Below are 12,268 nucleotides of genomic sequence, written 5' to 3' on the forward strand. Positions count from 1 at the left end.
CAAGCTGAGATACTTTTGTTAGCTGTCACAATCATTAATAGAACTTATCTACACAAAGCAGATAAGCAGGCACTACTTTATTCCAGTGCTGGGGAACATGGGGGATAGCTCCACCAAAGACATGTTCACTGACAGGTACAAAACACAACATATTTATTCACTTTTTCAGCAGAGTCATAGTTACATAAGATCAATTAAATGCATATATTGCTCACTTGTTAATTTGACCTCTATAATGATTGGCTTTTAGTTACCTCACCTTACCTTTCTTCCAGGACAGGAGCCTCTGACTGGGAGTCTTTCAGATTTATGCACTCCCCAGGCTGTGCTTGTCACTGCTCTCTTTACTCAAGGACCATTGTGCACCAGACCTGTTGCAAGTTTGTTCCACTGATTGCTTAAATTCTTGTTTAACCCTTAATGATACTCTTCAAATTCTATTATCTATTTTCCAACTGTTGCCCCCTTTGAGGCTTCCAAAAATTTCCTTTCCTTGGGTGCCTCTCTTTATTCTATTCATAATAGTAATATTTGCTGCATTGATTATTTATGCACATCTCTGTTAGCAATTGGTAATCAGTGGGATTCATTGAATCATTACACAACATAATATACTAATTGTTATTAACACTAGCACAGCTATAAACATTTATTTAAACCACTGTAAATTTGTAACCAAGGAGCCAATCCCACCAGGATTCAATCCCTTCAGCTTTGACTGCCATGTTGATGGTCAGGAAGACTTGAAATTGTCCTTTCTGCTTTTCTTTAATAGGTTCATTACTCCAGGTCCTGATGTACACTGTCTCCTGGGAGATAGGGAAATGCTGGAACATCCAATTTCACAGGGGAGGCTATTTGGAAGGTACAACTAGGATGCCTTCCCCTGCCATCTCCTTTGCCATTTTACTTGATGGGTTTTACAGTGTATAATGGCTACTTCTCTTGGTAACTGAACACTTTCTAGTAACTCTTAATAACATCCCCCTATTTGATTGGAGATTGTGCTGATAGTAGTCCTCTTTCCTTCCATATTGCTCCAAGGGCATGTACCACTGCAAATGCATATTTGGAGTCCATTCAGATGTTGATTCTTTTTCATTTGATAGTTCTAATGCCCATTGTAATGCTATCAGTTCTGCCTTTTGGGCTGAGGTGTTTATGGGTAGAGGTTGAGCTTCCACAACCTCAGTCTGAATTACCACTACCTAGCCAGCTCTTTGTTTTACTTCATGCATGGAGCTGCTACCATCTGTAAATAGCTCTTCCTCAGGGTCCTCTATTAGAGTGTCTTTTAGGTCTTGTCCACTTGAATAAACCTGTTTGATGGTTTGGAGGCAATGATGCTGTAACGCTTCTTCTTTTCCAGATACAGGGTCTAGAAACTTTGTAGGATTAAGGGCAGTAGTTGTCTTCAGTTCCACATCTTCTTGCTCTAGGAGGACTACTTGGTACTTTAGCATCCTGTCTGGAGACAACCAGTGCCCCCCTTTTTGCTCCAGTACAGAAACCACCATGTGAAGCATATAAACAGTCATTTTCTTTCCCATAGTAAGTTTCTGGCCTTCTTGTCGTAACAGAACAGTGGCAGCCACAGCTCTTAAACACACTGGCCATCTTCTGCTATCATTATCCAGATGCTTAGAGAAATACCCTACAGCTCTGTGACCCCAGTCTCTGGGTTAGTACTCCCAGGGCTTGATGGAGTCTCTCATGTACAGAGTTCAAAGGGTTTGGTTAAATCAGACAAGCCCAAAGCTGGGGCAGTCATCAAAGCCTTGAGTGTTTGAAAGGCAGATCTGCACTCAGGACTTCAATGCAGTATCTCTTCTGATTCTTTGAGCATTTCATAAAATGGTTTCACAATTAAGAAATTAAGAATAATTAAGAATCCACAGTCAGCATCACCAGACCATTCCCAAAAAGGCACCTAGCTCCCAAACCAATCGTGGTTCTGGTGTTTGGCAAATCACCTCTTTCTGTTCTGTTCCCAGGCTCCTCTGTCTCTGTGAAATAGTGAATTCCAAATATAGGACCTGGGTCCTTGATATCTGTGTCTTTTTCCTGGATACTTCGTAGCCAGATTGTCTGATTGGGCATTAAGGTTTCCGTTGTATTGTTACCAACTGTGTTTACAGTGTCTTGACTAAAAGCCCCTTTGCAGGTATTTAAAACAGAATATGCAGCTCCACTGTCTACCAGGAAATCTACCTCCTCCTTTCCCAGCGTCAGTGTAACCAGGGGCTCAGCTGAAGATGACTCTCCCAGTCCTCTTCATGCCTCATCCAGAATCATCAATCTCACAGCATGTTCAAGGACAGCCCCACTAGCTTTCTTCTTAGAGATGACCTTTCTGCCCTTTCGCCAGTGTCCATTGATACTTATGGATTTAAGGGCTGGGTTTATGCCCATCCCTTCCAATTCCATCTCAGCCCCTCCCTCTGTAACCCCCTCACAGTGTCCCTTATTCCCTTAATACAGGGATTAATCTCCTTTCCTGGTTCTTCTCAATCATTTCCATATTGTTATACATTTTCCAAACTGCTTCCAGCAGCTTATTAAGGTTCCTCAAATCCTCTCCCTTCAGCCTTTGAATTTTTTTTCAGATATCAGAGGCTGACTGCCCCACAACAAGTCAGTTACTGAAAAATGGACCTTTAACTGTTACTGGACCGTTATTCCCTACTGTTTGCATATGGAGGGGCTTGCAGTACCTCCCCCCTTTCTGTATTTTTTCCAATACTATATGCCAAACAACACCTCTTTGGTTTCTTTCCCTGATCCTTTTCTAAAACTAAAACCACAGAGTCACTTGCCATCATACCACAATTCTTTTGCCATTCAGGATGATTTCACAACAAAAAGAACAAATCAACACACAGCCCTTCTTCCCATTTCCCCTTCTGCCAGAAAAACAACATCGATTGTAACATTGTATTATACTTCAAGGTCCCATTCTTTGGCCACTTTTCTTGATCTTCTAAAATGTACATTAGCCACCAATGATTACAGTACTCAGTTAATTGTTGTCTGGTAAGTGGATCACTTCTAACACACGATTCACTGGACCCCATATTAATCACAATAAACTATGTTAAAACACAATTAAAAATTTATGCACACAAAAACTACAACATCTAACAGAACAAATAGAACAAAACATACAAAATTATAGCTACAAAACACAACATTAAACAATACCCTGTAGTACCCTGGCTGGCATTCCACGTGCAATCAAAGCCTTTGTTTTCTGACCTTGTCTGTCAATCCTGCCATCCCCGTAGTAACATGTAATCTAGCCTTCCATCCCAGGTTTCCTTTAATAGCCTACTTTATTCAGATGGGGACATGAGGGAAATCGTTCCACCTAACATGTCCACTGTATTTTACATTAACCAAGGTTTATATCACTCTGTTAAAACAAAACCAACAAAATGGTAGAAGGAGAGGAGAGTTAAGACACATGAGATGAGCAACATACTAAGAAGAAATAAGGGCATGTAACAGCAAAAGTTACCCTTGTGGAAAACAGAACAACAATTCAGCAGTGGTGTTTGAAAATGGGTAATAGAATTTGAAGAGAATCATTAAGGGTTAAACAAGAATTTAAGCAATCAGTTGAACAAGCTTGCAACAGGTCTGGTGCACAACGGTCCTTGAGAGAGGAGAACAGTGATAACCACACCCTGGGGAGTGCACAAATCAAAAGACTCCCAGTCAGAGGCTCCTGTCCTGGAAGATCAAGACCCTCTAAAGAGTGATGAACCAGCTGAAACTAGGCAAGACGTAAGAAAGTGAAAACATGAATCCAAGAATGGCCAAGCCCTTAGCATATAAGGAAGAAGATTTCAAAGCCTCAGACAAAGCTCAAGAAAGGTTCCTCTCCTAAAACAACCAGAGACCACTAGAGATGACCGACAATGACTCCCCTTGGAAGCCCCTAAGAGACCCAAACCGCCTGCATAACAGCTATGTAAATATGATAATTAGTTCTGGGAAATTTGATGCATAATTATGTAACAGAGTGATATAAGCCTTGGTTAAGGTAATATACGGTGGACATGTCAGGTGGAACGATTTCCCTCATGTCCCCATCCAAATAAAGTAATGCCTGCTCGTTAGTGCTAAACCCAACATTAAGGACTTTCATTTCCCAATTTCAGTGACATTACCACTCTGAAGGTCAGGCATAACACCGTCTTAACTTTGACTGCTTTTGTGCACACATTGAAGTTTAACTTATATCTAGAAAAGAACAAGTGAGTCAAGAGAAATGTGTGATCTCAAGCAGAACATTCAGAGATATTTGAGTGGCTGAGTTTTGGATTTGGTGAATTATGCACTGGAGGCTTAACCATGGCAAGAGTCATGCATGGCAAAGCAGAGCAGTACTGTAAGTAATGTACTATAGTCAAAAGATTTGGGTTGTACTCACTAATGTCTTTCATGGTCTTGCAAATCACCTAATTTCTCCATGTTCTTTTGCCTTTCAAGTCTTTCTGTGTTTTGTCTAGTTAGTTTAGATGATGTCTATGGCTGTCACATTCTCCCAGTTACATTTATCACACTCTAGTTTCCAGTATAATTAGTGATATACTGTCTGGGCAGGCCATCAGAAAAGAGAGAAGAGGTATAAATAATGCGTAAAGCAGAGTAGCCATGACTGGATCCTGCACAACAGTAACAAAATTTTCAGTTTTAATGCTTTATAGAACAAGAAATGTTCCAGAAAATGAATAATACATTCATATACCCAAGGCAAGCTGTGTCTCAGGACAATCTCATTGGGTAAAGCTTTGACTGTGGTTCAGCATTTCAGCTTTCCTGAAACAGCATCTAGATAATACAGTCTAGCCTTCTCCATAAGCAAAGAAAAACCATAAATTAAAAGATCCAAAAGGACACAGCATCTCTCTTATACACTTGGGAATGAGAAGAACATTTCAAAGATACATCTACTGTACTGTGGTAAGTTTCACTTACATTCTTTATCTCATAATCCAGCCAGATACCCAGTGGTTTTTATTACATAGCTTCCCTCTTAAAATAAAAAGTAAGCATACAGTTTCCAACACATGCCTACCAATATGTTACATTCAGATCCCTCGCAGAAATGCTTCATTGTGTATGCAAATGTCAACTTTATTTTAAAGGGACACTAAAGATAATTTTCAGAATAACTATGGTGTAAAAGGTATGGATAAATATAGGGCCATATTAAAAAGATTTGGGGGGGGAGGGAGGGCAGGAAATACAAAATGTATTCCCTCCACACATCAAAATGAAAAATTCTTCAGTAATAATGGAAAAAAAATATGTGTGCAATAAAAACAGAATCTGTATTTAGTTTATTAAATACAAAGGGGACCATATTTGAAAACTGTTGAGACTGGTTAGATAAAGAGGGATGCATATCATTTGTAATCTATCATCCAGCATTCCTTGACATATGTAGAACAGGCAATGACTAGTGAATGATGTTAATTAGCACTGTCTGTAATTGAATGTTCTTCAACTGTCTCAAGGCAATTGTCCTGAAAAAAAAAAATAGAAAGAATTATTCCATTAAGAGTTCTGTCATTCCCTGGAGCAGGGATGAAAATCTATGGAAAGCTCTGCCTACTAGGGATCAGAGGCAAAGGCTTCAACTGATCCTACGAGCTGAAGATGTAAGTGTTGTCATTCTGGCCTGAGCCCCTTCTCATGCCATGGTAAGAGTGTTGTGCAGCCCCTGGAATGACCACAGCTCAGATATAAGTGAACTAACAAACAACTGGTTATATCTGACATCTCCACATGAAAATTCTTATCTGGATAAAAATACCAGAACAAACAGCATAAATGCATGTGCAGGTCAGCCTCGTATGCAGAGAATCCCCTACATGTTTCACTTACTGTGCACACAGTAAGTGCTCACGTATAAGATTTACAACAGTAAGTTTGAACTTTGTGGATGTTGTGTATTCGTCTGGATCCTAGATATAACAAGCTCCATGTGTATGTGCTGCAGTATCCATGTGCCTGAAAAATCTTATATAAAAAAGATAAGATGTTTCCTAATATAGTCAGGAACAGAGAGAACTTTCTCTCCTGCTACCTTCTGTGAATATATGCTAGCTAATTATAATCTAGAAAATACAGTAGGAAATCCTCTTAAATACTTGCAGACTAGATCTCATCAACTCACTGACTGCAGTAACAACACACACTCCCAGAAGGCTTTCAAATTACACAGGTAACAAATGCTAACAAAACAATTTTCAGTTCAGAAAAACAGTAAGTAATGCATGCCATTACCTTTTAAAGGTGAGAACTTCTGTATCTTTACTTTGTATCCCAATCTTTTTTAAAAAGTTCTTATACAATCCATTTTAAAAAATTGTTTTCAGAACACTGTAGCCCTGATAATTTCTTTTTTCCCCCCTCTTCTCATAATATAGCAGATCAAGTCTTAGATACTTCCTTTTGGCCTCTCTCTAACTCTAATTATACCACCACAACAGCTATAGCCATGGTTTCCATGAGGGAAGGATGTTAGTTAAGAATTTATTACATACTTCTCTCTATTTTACTGCAAATTTTCTTGCAAAATGACAGGGTAAGCTTTCAACAGCCTACTTCAGCAAGGGCTCTGTCAGACACCAATTGTCTTCAACAACAGCCTGAGAGCCCTAGCTTTTGTTTCATTGTCCTTACACACACAGAAGTGAATCTGGCACTTCTGATTCATTCACTTATCTTAAAAGCATGCCTTCTCTACCTTTTTGTTTCTTATTCATTGACTGAAATAAAGGAGAAAACAGTGATAAAAATCCCAACTTACTCTATGTGCCATTGCAATGTAGACAGGTTTGCTAGTTCCCTCCACTTAAACCTCTTTTAAACCCAGATAGCTGGGCCTAAGTGGCATGGAGAGACTTGAATGAGTGCTTTCCAACAAGATTAATTGATAAAGAAACCTTGCTATTTGTAGATTCTCATTGAAATGATGGAAGCGTTTTCTGTTTGCTCCAGGAACGAGAATGCTATCTTCTTATACATGAATAGTAGAATAGTCAATGTCCTCAACTTCTGAAAACATGGTAATGGTGAGGGAAGCTCTGTGGCACCCAATACAATGCTGACCCATGGGAAGGAGAGCTGTTCATCATCTACAAGAAAGGATAGCAAGGTAGGGGGGAAGTGAAAGTCCAAACGGAGTTCAACAGTTGAGTTAAATTGCCTTTAAGGGGCCATAATCCAGGCTTGTTTGGAAACATTTTATTTTTTTTAACTGCTGCATTGGTACAGTATATCACAATGTTAGCAAATGTGTAATCTGACCAGCTGGAAAACACTGTGTAAAAGGCCTTAGAAAGAATGAGCAGGACATGGTATGAAAAGATTTAACTTAATAGTACCCTGGACAACAAAGCCATCATATATGATATAGATCATATCTTGCTTTTTAAAACTTAAAATCAAAGGAGGTATTGTTGGAAAAAGAGTAATAAAATTTGAAGAGAATCATTAAGGGTTAAACAAGAATTTAAGCAATCAGTTGAACAAGCTTGCAACAGGTCTGGTGCACAACGGTCCTTGAGAGAGGAGAACAGTGATAACCACACCCTGGGGAGTGCACAAATCAAAAGACTCCCAGTCAGAGGCTCCTGTCCTGGAAGATCAAGACCCTCTAAAGAGTGATGAACCAGCTGAAACTAGGCAAGACGTAAGAAAGTGAAAACATGAATCCAAGAATGGCCAAGCCCTTAGCATATAAGGAAGAAGATTTCAAAGCCTCAGACAAAGCTCAAGAAAGGTTCCTCTCCTAAAACAACCAGAGACCACTAGAGATGACCGACAATGACTCCCCTTGGAAGCCCCTAAGAGACCCAAACCGCCTGCATAACAGCTATGTAAATATGATAATTAGTTCTGGGAAATTTGATGCATAATTATGTAACAGAGTGATATAAGCCTTGGTTAAGGTAATATACGGTGGACATGTCAGGTGGAACGATTTCCCTCATGTCCCCATCCAAATAAAGTAATGCCTGCTCGTTAGTGCTAAACCCAACATTAAGGACTTTCATTTCCCAATTTCAGTTACAATTTTCTGACCATAAACATTCAAATCTTATCAGTGTGCCACTTCAGCTGAAAATCTACTATGCCTGATGCACTATGCTGACTAGCTGGAAAGTGGACGAAATTGACTAAGTATGCTTTGCTGTGCATCCAGTCGATCCATTAGGAAAATGTAGTCTATGGCTGTGCCTATTATTAATATTCTAGGCTAATCTTGCTTCTTAATTTTGCTCAGTTACCACATGGTTTCTGACTGTAACTGCAGCATTATTTCAGTTTACCCTGTGTAACTCAGTACAAACATTAAAATGTTGCTACTATGCCTTTTTAAATATGCATAGTTCTGTTAATCACTAAGAACTTTCACCTTGGATAGATTAACAGATCAGAACTAGTGAGCTGAACTACAACTTCTCCAAGTGATGGAAATTTCTGCAAATAGACAGACACTTGCAAAGCCAAAGACACGTTATGTGAAAATTATTATGAAATGAAGAAATTCACTCAACAGTTAGATTCCAATATAACTGTTAAGCAGGTATTCTTTATTAGCAGCATCGGGCAGCACTGGGGATCACTCTACCACAAGTGCTTAGCTGAGTTAAGAGAATACATCAGTTCATATACAAAACATACATATTCTTCAAGTTTCCTGGAAAGGGCAGTCTTATGCTAATAGTCTCCCTGAAGTTATTTACATAGTCTAAGCATGCATGATAAAATTAGGGTTAGGGTCTTTTCTGCCTCTGATGGTCATTCATAGTTTTCCTCACAATGTCCACTGACTGAACATTGGGTTTTCTTTTCCCATATATGGCCATGGAGAGTTATCCTTTGACCCTGGGATGCTCCAAGGTCAGTTTATACTAGTTCCCAGGTGTTTATCTTGACACTGGCATCCTCCTCTTTACTTATCTTGGTGCTTTGAGCCCCTGTTATCAGATGTACTCAGGAAACTTAACGAACCATTCAAGGTCTACCTAAATTCTATCAGGTAAGAAGTTGCATGTTTCGAAACATCTTGTTACCAATTCTGCCCAGTAGATGACAAAACTACGCAAGTGACATAAAGAAATGAATACAAGTAAGGATAAATGCTGACCAACTGGGACACTATTATAAACAAGTTCTTTTACTCTAAACAAAGAAATAGTTTTGACCTTCTCTCAATTAAGTACAACATGTGTGCGTCCAGAATGTGGAAAAATCAGTAGGAGTGATGGAGAATTCTTGTCCTTTCATTGCTGAAATTTAAACCAATATGATTTTCTTTTACATCAGATAAATAACAGATGCTGCAATATTTCTTATCTGGATTGTTCAGCTTCTGCAAGAGGATAGACTGGTGACTCTACAGTGTGATTTTTTTGTTAAAAAGACCCCCAGAAGTAAGGTTTAATGCTTGGGCTAAAGTCTAGCATTGATTTATAATTCAACTGACTGTTAAAGGTTGTTGCATCTGAAATGATAAAGCATGCAAAACATTGCATAGAAATTGGTAAAGATATATATGAACTCTTAAATACTCCACATTGTAAAAAAAAAAAAAAATGGAATATTAATCTGTAAAGGTCTATATTATCAGGAAATGGAAAATCTATGGAGGTCAAGGATTTGACACATGTAATTTTATACTGGGAGCATTGAAGATGTCATAAGGATCTAATGTAATAGTGATTTTTGTATAGACCTTCACAAGTTTACAAGTTTGCTTCTAAGAACTCTCCCTGAAGTCTCTCTATTTCCAACCTCTGAGAAGACCCCAGTTATATGAGCGCCTACCTCAATTCATAAACAGTGACCCATCTGGAAGTAGGTGGCTTCTCATGAAGCTTGAGACATTATGAAGGATAGAGAGTCTCATCTATCACTCTGACAACTCCTCCCATGCTACTCAAACCTTTGATCCCTATGACTTTGCCAGGAATTTGGCTATGGAGTGCACTAAAACTCAGATTCTTCTAGCTTAGAGTCAAAATCCAGGTGGTTGAATACATGCCTGTACAAACGCTGTTGCCAGCTCAGACATCGCTGATGGTCTGACAATACATCATAGGCAGACAGGCAAAGATTAAATTCACCTCAGAGAAAAGGGGATGACCACCACTGGGTACATATCTGCTCATTTAATGGGAATAACTTTTTTCCAGAAGCTAGGAGGGCAAAGAATATGTTGGCTGGTAACTGAAAAATTAAAATCTACTCAAGAGACTAAGAACTGGAATAAAGGAGAGGAGGAAAAGATGTTTGTTTGTCATAGGGACTAAGGAAAGACAAAAAGCAAATCAGTAGATTAAAATACTTAATGCTTTGACTGTGTGCAAAACCCGAAAAGTATGAGTGTTGTGGTTTGGGAAAGACAAAATAAGCTGACAGATTGAATATGTCACCAAAAATCTGACTTAGGTTCTTGTCAAAAAGAAGAGAAGCCAAAGAGAAGATGTCAGCTTCTGCATGGGGGATGTGACCACTTGGGAGGAAGTGGTTGGAGTTAAAATTTGAGAACAGCCCTGAAACCACAGAGTTTATGATCATTCAAAGGAGAAACACAGAAAAAAGAAAAGTATCTAGTAGAAGGTTTATCTTAATAAACTAAGAAATGTGACAAATAATATTTCATTAAGAGAAAAATCTAAATTATTCAAGAATTAAGAAAAAGCAATTCCTCAAAGAAATTATACAAGATGGCATTAAGAAATGACACTAAGAAATGACACTAAGAGACGCAAACTATTCTGACACAGAGGAAAAATAGCTTATAGTAGGAGATCAAATAACGACTTTTATATCACACACTCTCTACTGATCATACAAAAGAAAACTAAGTTTGAGAAAGGTGTATGTAAAGAGTACTGGGAGCACTTAAGGACAACATTTTAAAAGGTAAAACTAGAGTTCCAACTAGCAACAAACTAGAATGGTATTATCAGGAGGAAAAGTATGGAGAGGATTAATATGTTACTGAAGAAGATGGAAAATTTACTGGTTGAAAAGGTAAAAAAGAAAATATTAAGTGGGAGGTTTTTTGCTTCGGTTTTCATAAAAAGAAAGTATGGATGATTGATAAGTCCAATACTAATGACAAAGTGACAATGTGTCAGCCTAGAATAGGGGAAGAGCAGTAGTAAGAGGGCACTTAGATAAATATTTTCAGACAATTTGGGCTTGGTGAACTTCATCCTACAATACTTAGAAGTTTGAAGCAATCTTAGAGTTATGCATTATTTCTGAGAATTTTTATAGGAAATCTGAGACACCAAAAGACCTTGGGTATAATTCTCTCTTCAAAGGGAAAATTGTACTTTTTATGAGAAATTTCAAGTTTTTAGGGAAGCCGCTTACAGTGATTATTAGAATCTGTTCCTGGATTTAATCATCTAAGAATGTGAACTGGCACAGCTACAGCAGTAGCATATGAATGCAGAAAGTAGTCAAATGTGTATGTAGCTGGCCATGTGTAGCCATGTGTATCTCTATCGGGCATGTGTCTGTCTCACTGTTAGTTCAAACACAAACCCACGATGAATAAATGAAAACGTGTAAGGATCTGAAACAAAATTAGAGGTCATGTTATACTTTGAAAATTTTTCATGTCAGCCAATTTCAATTTTCTGTGTTCAACTTTTCAAAAAACAAATAGTTTGCAACAAAGCAGAAAGCAAAGATCTTTTTCCAAAGGAAAAAAAATGAAAAGTTACTTCCCCGCTGCTCAAGTCACGACTGTATTCCTGGAACTTTCAATGCTAATAAAGAGAACCTCTTAAGTTTATTATGCCCACCCACAAATATAAAAATAGAATTTGGCTAATGGTGCACTGGGGCAATGACAATGCTGAAAAACCGAGCCTCAAAAATTTCTAAGCAATGGTAGTGACAAACATTCTCTCAGAAGAGATCAAAGCTAGTCATTCTTTTAAAAGTATCTGTATACTGAATTAAAAAAAATACTCATTTAGTCATTGCTGACTACTCCTTTGAAAAAATTTTTATATTTGTGATAATGCTACACCATGGATCTTGAATGAATTGGATTGAGCTAGTACTGCATTTAAATATGCATCTATTTTGAAAACAAGCTCTTTATTAATTTCCCATATTAATATCATAGAAGTGCTTATCTTCCTGTATTTCTGGCAGAAAAATTGTGGATGTCACCATATCATTAGCTTCAGCAAACTGTGAAACATTTATCAGTGGAAAG

This window comes from Tyto alba, unplaced genomic scaffold (genome assembly GCF_018691265.1).
Source record: "Tyto alba isolate M040663 unplaced genomic scaffold, T.alba_DEE_v4.0 Super-Scaffold_13, whole genome shotgun sequence".
NCBI lineage: Eukaryota > Metazoa > Chordata > Aves > Strigiformes > Tytonidae > Tyto > Tyto alba.